This window comes from Chinchilla lanigera, unplaced genomic scaffold (genome assembly GCF_000276665.1).
Source record: "Chinchilla lanigera isolate Chin_1 unplaced genomic scaffold, ChiLan1.0 scaffold00126, whole genome shotgun sequence".
In the NCBI taxonomy this organism is placed as follows: domain Eukaryota; kingdom Metazoa; phylum Chordata; class Mammalia; order Rodentia; family Chinchillidae; genus Chinchilla; species Chinchilla lanigera.
The window spans coordinates 2352746-2363135 of NW_004955527.1; positions in this window are offsets into that span (position 1 = coordinate 2352746).

The window sequence follows — 10390 nt, forward strand, 5'->3', positions numbered from 1 at the left end:
AGTTCGAGGTCAGACTAAACTGTACAATGAGACCTTGTCTCAGAAATAAATAAATAAATAAATGAAACAGCACCCACTACTGACCCAAGACTTTATTTTTCTTTTTGACAGAAGCTGGTTAGCAGACGGATTCGATTGAAAGTAATGGATATACCACTGTTATATTTGATGACTACAAAGTGTTTATTCTACCAGACACTCTTAAAATCTAATTTGTTGGGAAGGAAAGGAAAAGGAAAAAGAGAATAAAAGGAAAAATTGGAAACAAAGCTTGTACAATTAAGACTTGAAGGGAAGAAATGGAAAGAGGAAAAAAAGAAGCAAGATTTATCATAAGTAGGTACAAATTCCATATGATGAATGTTATACATAGCTAAAATGTATCAATAAAATTAATTTTTAAAAAATTAAATGTATCCAACTTTAGATAATAAATGTGTTAATAAAGAGCTTTACATGTTTTATTTTACATACTACATCATACACTAACTAAATTTTAAGAGCTCTATGTAAATTTGAATTGCACTTTAATTTTTCTTTAAAGGTAGACCCACGTATATAATAAAAGTCAGCATCTACTCTGGTATTTAATTCTTTTTTTGTTTTTTCTTGTCTTTTTGAGACAGGGTCTTGCTATGTAGTTTAGGCTGGCCTTGAGTTCACTTTGTAGCCCAGGCTGGTCTCAAACTCACAATGATTCTCCTGCCTCAGCCTCCCTAGTGCTGGGATCACAGGCGTGCACCACCATGCCCAGCTCTGGCATTTAATTCTAACTATGGATGTACTACAATTTCAATTCATTGAAAGAATTCAAACTTACTAAAATGAACAATCTTAAAAGCTAAAGACATCAAACCAGTAAGATATGGAATAGTAGTATATGCCTGTAATCCCAGCATTCAGAAAGCTGAGGCAGGAGGATTGCTATGAGTCCTAGGCCATTCTGGGCTACATAGCGAGTTCAAGCCCAGCCTGAACTACACAGTGAGACCCTTGTCTCAAAGAAAACAAAGTAAGCAGAGTAATTAAAATCTACAGACTATCAAAGATTTAAACAGTCCAAAGTCCAAATGTCTAATAGTAAGTAAAAACACAAACTGCAGTACCTTGACGGTGGTTGACTGTGGCAGGAGTTAGAATGCACAGGTTTCTTAAAATTAAACTCTAAAGTGATTATGTTTCACTGCATGTGAATTAAAGTTTTTCCAAAAAAAACTCCCACCAGTCATAATATGAATTAGGACCTGATTTTTTTAAAAAGTCTTTTTTACTTAGCTACCCACCCCTTGGCTGGGGGTAGCTAAATCAGAACACTTCCTTAGCATGTGCAAGATCCTAGATTCAATAATCCCCAGAAGGGTGGGGGTGGGGAGGCTTAAGACAATCACAAACCTGACTACTGACTAGATATTTAAAAATAGGGAGAAATTAGTTATTTCAGTGTAGTTACACTGACAACAGTACTTTGGGATATTTTTAAACCACTGAGATACACTTCAAAATAAACTTTTAAAACTTCTACATCTTGGGGCTTACTTATGCCAAGAAACAAGGGTCTTAATTCATTAAGGAAGGCTTTGGATGGGCAGCAGCAGAAGGAGAGGAGAAAAAGAAACAGAGTGAGGTCAATAAGGTTGCTGGGGAGGTAGGGCTAGGGCAAAATCTGACTCAGACACCACACAGACTGAGTGGCAGACACCCAAATAAGTGGTACCATTCTCCCAAGAAGTGAACTCTCTCCTCATTCCCATCTCTTCTGTGAGACTCAGCATGATACAACTCCAGTGATTAAGTCACAGGAAAGTCAGCCGTGCAAGTAAAACCAAAATTGAAATTGTGAGAGTGAGATTACTCAATCTGCTTTAAAACAGCCCCAGAGGTAAGTGCCATTTTGGCACTTGTGGGTTTATCCACAAGTTATCTCCTATGAGAGGAGAAAAACAGTGGTAGAAACCAGCGAGTCACTTTCAGGTCAGCCTTCCTTCACTTTGTTTTTGTTTTGTTTTGCTCCCTGTCCCTCCCTCCCTCCCTCTGTCTGTCTCACTATGTAGTTTGGCCTTGAACTCCCCGTGATCCTCCTGTCTCATCTCTAGAATGCTGAGATTACAGGGATGAGCCACCACACAGGGCTCCTTTCCTTCTCTTGGCCCTCTTCCGCTTGTTTCCAAGAAAGAAAGTAGGTAATGGGGAGATTAGGCTGACACTACAGGGTAATGCCCCTGGACATACCAGAGGAGGAGGCGAAGTAGTTGGAACAGTAGTTGTGTGAAACATATAACTCATTGACGTAACTGGACATTGTGGTGCATGCCTGTGAACCCATCACTCTGGAGGCCAAGGCAAGAGGATCACGTTCAAGTCCAGCCTGGGCTACACAATAAGTTCAAGGCCAGCCTGAACTGCACAGTGAGACCCTGTCTCAAAAAGACAAAACACACATAGGAAAAAAACAGGCAAAATAAATGTTTTCTCAAATGATTCTTTACAGAGGAAGAGAAGGAGAAGGAGAGGTTTTAGCCTACAGTAGAAAAAATGCAGGAAAAGATAATTACCATTCAACAATCACAAGTGGTCTGTACCAATGGTAAGAGTTACCAATAAGCTCAGTGCAGTGGCACGTGCCTGTAATCCCAACACTGTGGGAGGCTGAGGCAGTAAGATCAAAACGTCGAGCTGAGCCTGGGAAACTAGAGACTGGTATGTCAAATCCCATCTTCTCAGACAAGACCTGCTCACCTCCACCTCCAGAGTACTGCCCTTCCTTTGCTTTACTTTTTGTCAACAGCCATTCACTAAACAGTTGTTGGGTATGAAAGAGAAGTACTTGAGATTCACTTACTGTTTTGTTTATTTCTGTGAACTTTCCAAATTCTCCAAGATACATTTCTTTTAAATACTTCTAAAATACAAATTGCTAGCAGAGTAATATATATGCTTCCTTACTCATGCATTAAACAAATGCACCTAGGCAAGGCGCTACTATAATTTCCAAGTTGTGATGAGAATGAGATACACATGCAACAAAAATGTGAAACATGTGGCTGGGGATTTAGCTCAGCGGCAAAAGCACCTGCCTGGCAAGCGCAAAGGTCGTGAGTTTGGTTCCCAGTATCGGAGAAAAACCAAAAAAACAAACAAACAACAACAACAAAAAAAAAATGTGAAATATGAAAATCTATGATTTGTATGAGTAACAAAATCGTAAGTACTACTTATACTACCAAATTGGATCTTTCGCTATACCACAGTTGAAGGAAATACTAGATTCCTATAAATTTAGTAAAGTAAGATATATTTTCCCATCTAAGTTTAGTAGTTCTCTAATTTCTTATCTAAGTGGTAGTAGTTTTTTTTTGGGGGGGGGTCTTTTTGAAACAGGGTCTCACTATGCAGTTCAGGCTGGCCTTGAGCTCATTTTGTAGCCCAGGCTGGTCTTGAACTCGCAACGATCCTCCTGCCTCAGCATCCAAGTGATGGATTACAAGCATGAGTAGTAGTCTTTGTTGGAAATTCTAACATACTTTTCTGTTTGTTTGTTTGTTTTTTCTGTTTTTTGGGGGGACTTTTTGGTGCTGAGAATCCAACTCAGGATCTTGCACTTGCCAGGCAGGCACTTGTACCGCTGAGCCAGATCCCCAGCCCCCTAACAAAGTTTTTGTTTTCCTTTTTTGACAGTACAAGGGATTGTACCAGGCTCCTCACACTGAGCTACGTCCCCAGCCCTTTTTCTCAAATTTTCAAAGAGTTTCTCACTAAATTGCCATGGCTGGGCTGGAACTTCCGATCCTCTTGCCTCAGCCTCCCAAACTGCCGAAATTTCAGGCATGTGCTAGCAAGTTCAGATCTAACATCCTTTTGATATAAGAAAGTAATTAATTTTTTTATCTTCTTTTAACCCAAGATGACTTTTAAATAATTGCTAATGGAAAAGAGTATTTACAAACAGTATGCAGCTCACTGCAAAGCCTCTGATTTCCATCCCCAGTACAAAGAAATAAACAAAACAAAAAAATCTGCTATGTTGAGGACTGAACCCAGGGCCCCTACGTGCTGTTCCAAGTGCTCTACTTCTAAGCCACATCCACAGCCCTTTTACCAACTTAATGACTTATAAAAGATTTCTCAGTATGTATCAATATGTATTATTCTTTCCTTTTCTTTTGTGTGTTTTTTTTTTTTTTTTGAGACAGGGTCTCACTATGCAGGCAAGACTGGCCTTGAACTTACTATCTGGCCCAAGCTATCCTCAAACTTGTAGTGATCCCAAATGCCTCAGGCTCTCAAGTACTGGGATTACAGGCATGTGCCACCACACCTGGCAAATGTAGTTTCTTAAATAAAAAAGGCCTTAAGAGGGGCTGGGGATTTAGCTCAGCAGCACAACACCTGCCTGGCAGGCGCGACATAGTGAGTTCAATTCCCTGGTACCAGAAAAAAAAAACATAAGGGAACAAAAAATGCCTTAAGACTATTTATAACATGTTTTAAATCAAAAGAATAAAATGATGGTGAATGCAGAAAAAATTAGACTCAAATAATTTTAAGGATTAAAAAACTACAAATGAATTATATATTTTCAAAATGCACAAACCTGTCACAGTAGCAAATTCGTATAATCCCAGCTACTTGGGAGACTGAGACAGGAGGATCACAAGTTTGAAGCAAAACTGGGTAACTTAGCAAGACCCTATTTAGAAATAAAAAATTAAAAAGGGCTAGGAGGGGCTGGAGATTTACCTCAGCGGCACAGCGCCTGCCTGGCAAATGCGAGGTCGTGAGTTCGAGTCCCAGTACCAGGGGAAAACAATAAATAAATAAATAAATTTTAAAAAGGGCTGGGAACACAGTTCAGCGGTAGGGCAGACATCTCTGGACTCAATATCCAGGACCCCCCACACACAAAAAAAACATTGCATTATAATATCCGCAAACAGGGCTAGGCATGGTGTTGCACAGCTGTAATCCCATCACTCAGGAGTTCAAGGCCAGCCTGGGCTGCACAGTGCGTTCAAGATCAACCTGAACTACATAGTGAAACCCTCCCCCCAAAAATAGATAAACTGGGCGTGGTGGCGCATGCCTGTAATCCCGGCACTCAGGAAGCTGAAGCAGGAAGATTGCTGCAAGTTCAAGACCAGCCTGGGCTACAAGCTGTGCTGATGAATGTGATTATCATGTATATCTAAAATGTATCAATAAAATCTGAACAAAAAATAAATACAGCCAGTGATATAGCTCAACAGCACAAGAGCCTGTCTGGCAAGCCAAAGGTCCTGAGTTCAATTCCCCGTACAAATAAATAAAGGAAAGAAAGAAAAGTTCAGGGCCAGGGGTATAGTATAGCTCAGCGTTGCAAGTACCTGCCTGGCAAGCAGAAAAGTCCTGAGTTCAATTCCCAGGGCCAAAAAAGTAAGTTCATATTGTTTGTCAATGTCCTCAATGTCATTACAAAGAAGAAAGTCATATATACATACCCCTAGAGTTTAATTCTGTACTAAAAATCTAGCACCAAGTATACTGGACAAAAATAAAGTGTTTCAAAAAAAAAATTAAAGGGTTTTGTATCTGAAATTTTTCTCACCTATAGTAGGTGGAACCGTTCCTTATATAATAATAATCCTTAAATATGTTAGAGTTCATTTCAAAACTCAAAATAAAACCGTAAGTAATCAAATCTAAAAATTCACTAAATTTAAGATTTTAGCCATCTAGATGTGGTGGTGCAAACCTATAATCCCAGTACTTGGGAAGCTGAGGCAGGAGGATCATTGTGAGTTCAAGACCAGCCTGTGCTATGAAGTGAGCTCAAGGCCAGCCTAAATGGCATAGTGAGACCCTGTCTCAAAAAGACAAAAAAAAGGTGGAGGATGTAGCTCACTGGCAAAGCATTCACCTAGCATGTGCAAGACCCTGGGTTCAATGCCCAGCATGACAAGTACATACACACCAGCTAGATATCACTCAAAAGTTATATGGTTTTTAACAAAACCATTTAATATTCAGTTTCCACAATAGATATGCTATTTTCATTCAAAATATGAGCAACTATTAGACAAATAATAGTAGTAAATAAAAACTAGATATTACTTTTTGAATTTCTTGCTCAGCAGACTATTCTATGTCTGTTTCAAGGTTCTGAACAGTATTTATTTCAAATCAACAATGAAATTCAGGTGCCTATACACTCAAGGAATTTTCAGATTTCACTATTTACTACTGGTTAACTACAGCTCAAACAGGAGTGATTTTAAAAAATGGGAGTAATTAATATTATAGCTCCATGGTTTGAGCACTTGCCTACTATCTATGAGATGCTGGGTTTGCTCTCCAGAATCAGAATCAGGAGGCTGAAGGAGGATTTTGAGTTCAAGGTCAGCCTGGGCTACACATAATGAATTTAAGGCCAGTTTAAACTACAGTACATAGGGGCTGGGGATTTAGCTCAGCGGCAAAAGCGCCTGCCTGGCAAGCGCAAGGTCGTGAGTTCGGTTCCCGGTACCGGAGGGAAAAAAAAAAAAAAACTACAGTACACAGAGAAACTGTCTCAAAAGCAAAAACAAAAAAGGAAGGAAGGGAAGAGAGAGGAGAGAAAGGGAGGGCAAGGGAGGGCAAGGGAGGGGAGTAAAAGAAATACACAAGGGCCAGGGATATAGCTCAGAGGCACAGCACCTGCCTGGCAAGCATCCATGGCTAGGGATGCAGTTTAGTGAGTACTTTCCTATCATGTGCAGGGCACTACATCTGATTCCCAATGCTGCAAATAAAATTTCAAAATAAGGGAAAAGTGAGACTTGGAAAGACAGCTGGAAAAGCCTTCACTCACATTACCACTATCTTCATAACTTCTACATTTTCCCAGAACATTATTGTTCAAAGAATTTAAAATGTCACATAAATCAAGCCTGACGGCTCTTCATAAACATACCGAAGGATATAATCCCAAGCAATCAAAAGTCTCCAACAAAAGTAGCTGGAGAAAGGTACACTCCACAAAAGTCAAATGACATCATTCTTCCTTGCTACGAGCCCTGTTTTCCTCCAATCTGCCATAGGCATTATGCATTCTTGTCTTAATTTTATACTATTTCAAGCTAACTGAATCTTTGTGGTATTTTAAAACATTCAAAAGCCTATCATGCAAATAGATACTCAAAATCATAATATTCAAAACCAGAGATCATTTCATAGAAACTGCCTGGTCTCAAAGAAATGATATCAGCAGAGTCAAATCTGTTTAAGATTAAAACTATCTCTTAAAAAAATAAATAAATAAAAAATAAAACTCTCTCTTAAAAAAAAAAAAACTACCGCTAGTTATAAAGCAAGTAAAGACAAGGAAATTCTTCTGCATCTCATAGTCTATGTGAGAAGACACATATGTGAATATATGTGACATGACACATAACACTTATTCCAGGTATTTAAACTCAGGAAAACCATGTGATAAAACACTCAAAATTAACAAAAACAAAATACAATTTTAAATGGGTCTCATTCTTTGACAACACGTTTACATGAGGGGCTACCTCACTCAACCTCGGCATAATGTTTAACCTAATCTGTAAAACTAGGGGTGGGGAATGGATGGGAAGAACCCAGTATGTGACTCACTTAAAATCTGAAAATAAGGCACACAGAATTTTTAAATTTTTAAAAGGTTCTATTCATTTGCCCATTCTAATTCAAGGAGTCGCCTGTGCACACACCTCTCTCTCACAACTAAAAGACAGCAACCAATTGTTGTGTAATTCCTCCCTTCCCCCTTCAACCCAGCTAACATACAAAGGAAAGGACTTTCTCTATTGTGCACCGGTAATGAATCTTTGTTAACTAAAACCTGATTCAGAAATAGTCCTCATTTATTTTTTTTAATTCACCATATGGAAAGCTGTAAAGAGAATGAACACAATGGATTTATTATTGTGCAAGAAGGTAAAGCCAATTTTTAAAAATACTCTGATTATATTCTAAGGGTTTGTTCTTTCTTTGGCACTGAGGAAAAAATCCAAATCAGCAAGCATCCTTCCTTCAATCTACTGTCCACCAAAAACACTGATCAAAATATAATTTTTTTTTAACTGAGTAATCTTTTTTCCCCCTTACAATGTCTCTGAGCTGCCCTGCCCCCCACAGCTGTCTGGTTTAATCTTTTTTTTTTTTTTTTTAGTCTAAATACTTAGTGTAAAACCCTAATCACTGTTAAGAGAATATTCACCTTGAAAACGTTTTATATAATGTATTCCCAGTGTACACCTCTTAATCCTGTAAAACAGTTATTAGTTAATGTTGTAATCAGCAAGGGAAAAGGGCACTTAAGCTTCATTTTTAATATAGGAATTGTATGGGTTTTTTTTTTTTCATTCTGATGTCTACAAGAAGCCAGAGGTGAATACCACTATGCTTTCTTGCAGAGCTATCGTTTTGGTACAACTACCCTTTTATCCCTTTCCTTTAAATCATTCAGATTTCATTTTCCGTTCAAGTAGCAATCACACATTTTACAAAACATATTCCACCACAGGGATTTTAAAAGGCTGGTCCATTTAGCTCCACCCCTGGATCAGCAAGAACACTTCTTCCAGGTGCAGAAAAATACACAAGAAATCAAAAATAAAGGGGTAGGGGATGCGAGCCAGGAAGGTCAGGAATGAAGGGAAGATTTTTCTTGCATACATCTGAGTATTATTTTAGAACATATTCCCTACTCAAATAAACTCGTTTAAAAATGAAGTAAGCCGCCTTTGAAATAATGGAGTTGGAGGGACACAAGGCCTGCTTAGTTCCAAAATAACCTACTTCTATCAGCAGCATCTGCTTTGGGTCTGCAATAGGTAAGATACGCCTTTAAACGCATTCGTGAGCAATGTGCCAGCTAAGCCCTTTTTAACACAGCACTGTTCCTCCAGACTGCTGCTCTCCCTCCACCGCAGCTCGCATCCTCGCCGCCGCCTCCCCCCGCGCATCTCAGATCCGCGCCGCCGATTCCCACATAAAGTGGGTCCTGGCCGCCATTTTAGAGTCATTCACACGAGCCGGACCGCAGCACCGCCCGCTTACAAACCTCCCCGAGCCGCCCTGGACCATTTCCTGGCTGCTCTCCTCACCCCCTCAACTTGCAGAGGGGTCAAACTCCCCGCCAGAGGCAAGCCGTGTCCCTGGAATCTGCATAATGGGAAGTGACACGTCTAGCCACAAAACAGAGCAGAGAGCGAAGGCTGCAATGCACGTGTCTGCACGTCGGGGCAAACGAATTTCCCAGGCAGAGACCTACAGAGCAAGTCCACTAGGGGATCAAAGTGAGCACATCTCAGCGGGTTTTCCGTTCCAATAACGTGAACCTAAATGATCTTCCGCCGAACACTGAAGATACCGGGGGAGAGGGCGAGGGGCGGGCAAGGGGTGGAGCAGCGCCAGGAAAGTTCCCATCTGCTCCGCGACTCAGCCCGCGGGCTCCACTTCCACCTGGCGCGCGGAGGCAGACCGTGGGCTCCCGACCTCCCGCCCGCCGGTTTCTCAGGCACCGCGTAGTAAACACCGGGAGTCCCGGCAAGCGCGCACCTCCCCCGGGCCCGCCGAGGGCGGCTTAGCAGGTTATGAATGGTCTCACTATGCACGGCTTCTTCGCACACGCGGACACGCGCACACGCGCGCTCCGGCGGCCAAGATTTAATACCCGGGTAACAGCCGCCGCCAAGAGAACGGATGGCCCTCCCTCCATCGACGAGGCGGGAGCCCCGCGGCCGCTGCGCCCATTTCCCCATCCAGGCGGCCGCACGGCAGCCACGCAACTCGTTTTTCCCATGGTGACTCACTAATAAGGACACTCCGTAATTCCCTCACTCACTACTAAGAGGAATCCAGAGCAAAGCGCACTCGGAGCCTTTCCAGGTATTCGCTACGCACAGAACGGCGATGCTGAGAACAGCCGCAGATCTGCAAGCTCCTTCTCATTGTGCGCCAAGTCTAACTCATTTTAAAACAGCCTGGGATCCTGAGACCTCTGCCAGTTACGGTACACACACTTCACAAAGGAAACAAGCGCTAAACACCACTAGAGAGTAAGACACACGACGGCAACATTTATTCTTAGGTTTAGCAGGCAAAATATACTCAGGGAAGTTGAAAACAGCTACGCCCCGTCCTGAAAGGCTCGCGTACACCGAAGGCGAGGCGGGGGAGCCGCGCTTTCCGAGGCTGCCGGTCTCCTTCCCGTTCGCTCGCCTTCCCGGCGGGCTCAGGGCGAAGAGCGCCCCGACAAGCGCAGTAACTCAACTCCGCGCGCCGCCTCCACCCGGCCCCGCACACACGCCAGCGCCCGCCACCTCCACCGTGCGCGGCGCCCCGAGAGGCCCGGGGTCCGAGGCGCCCTCGCACCTCGCCCTCCCCGGCG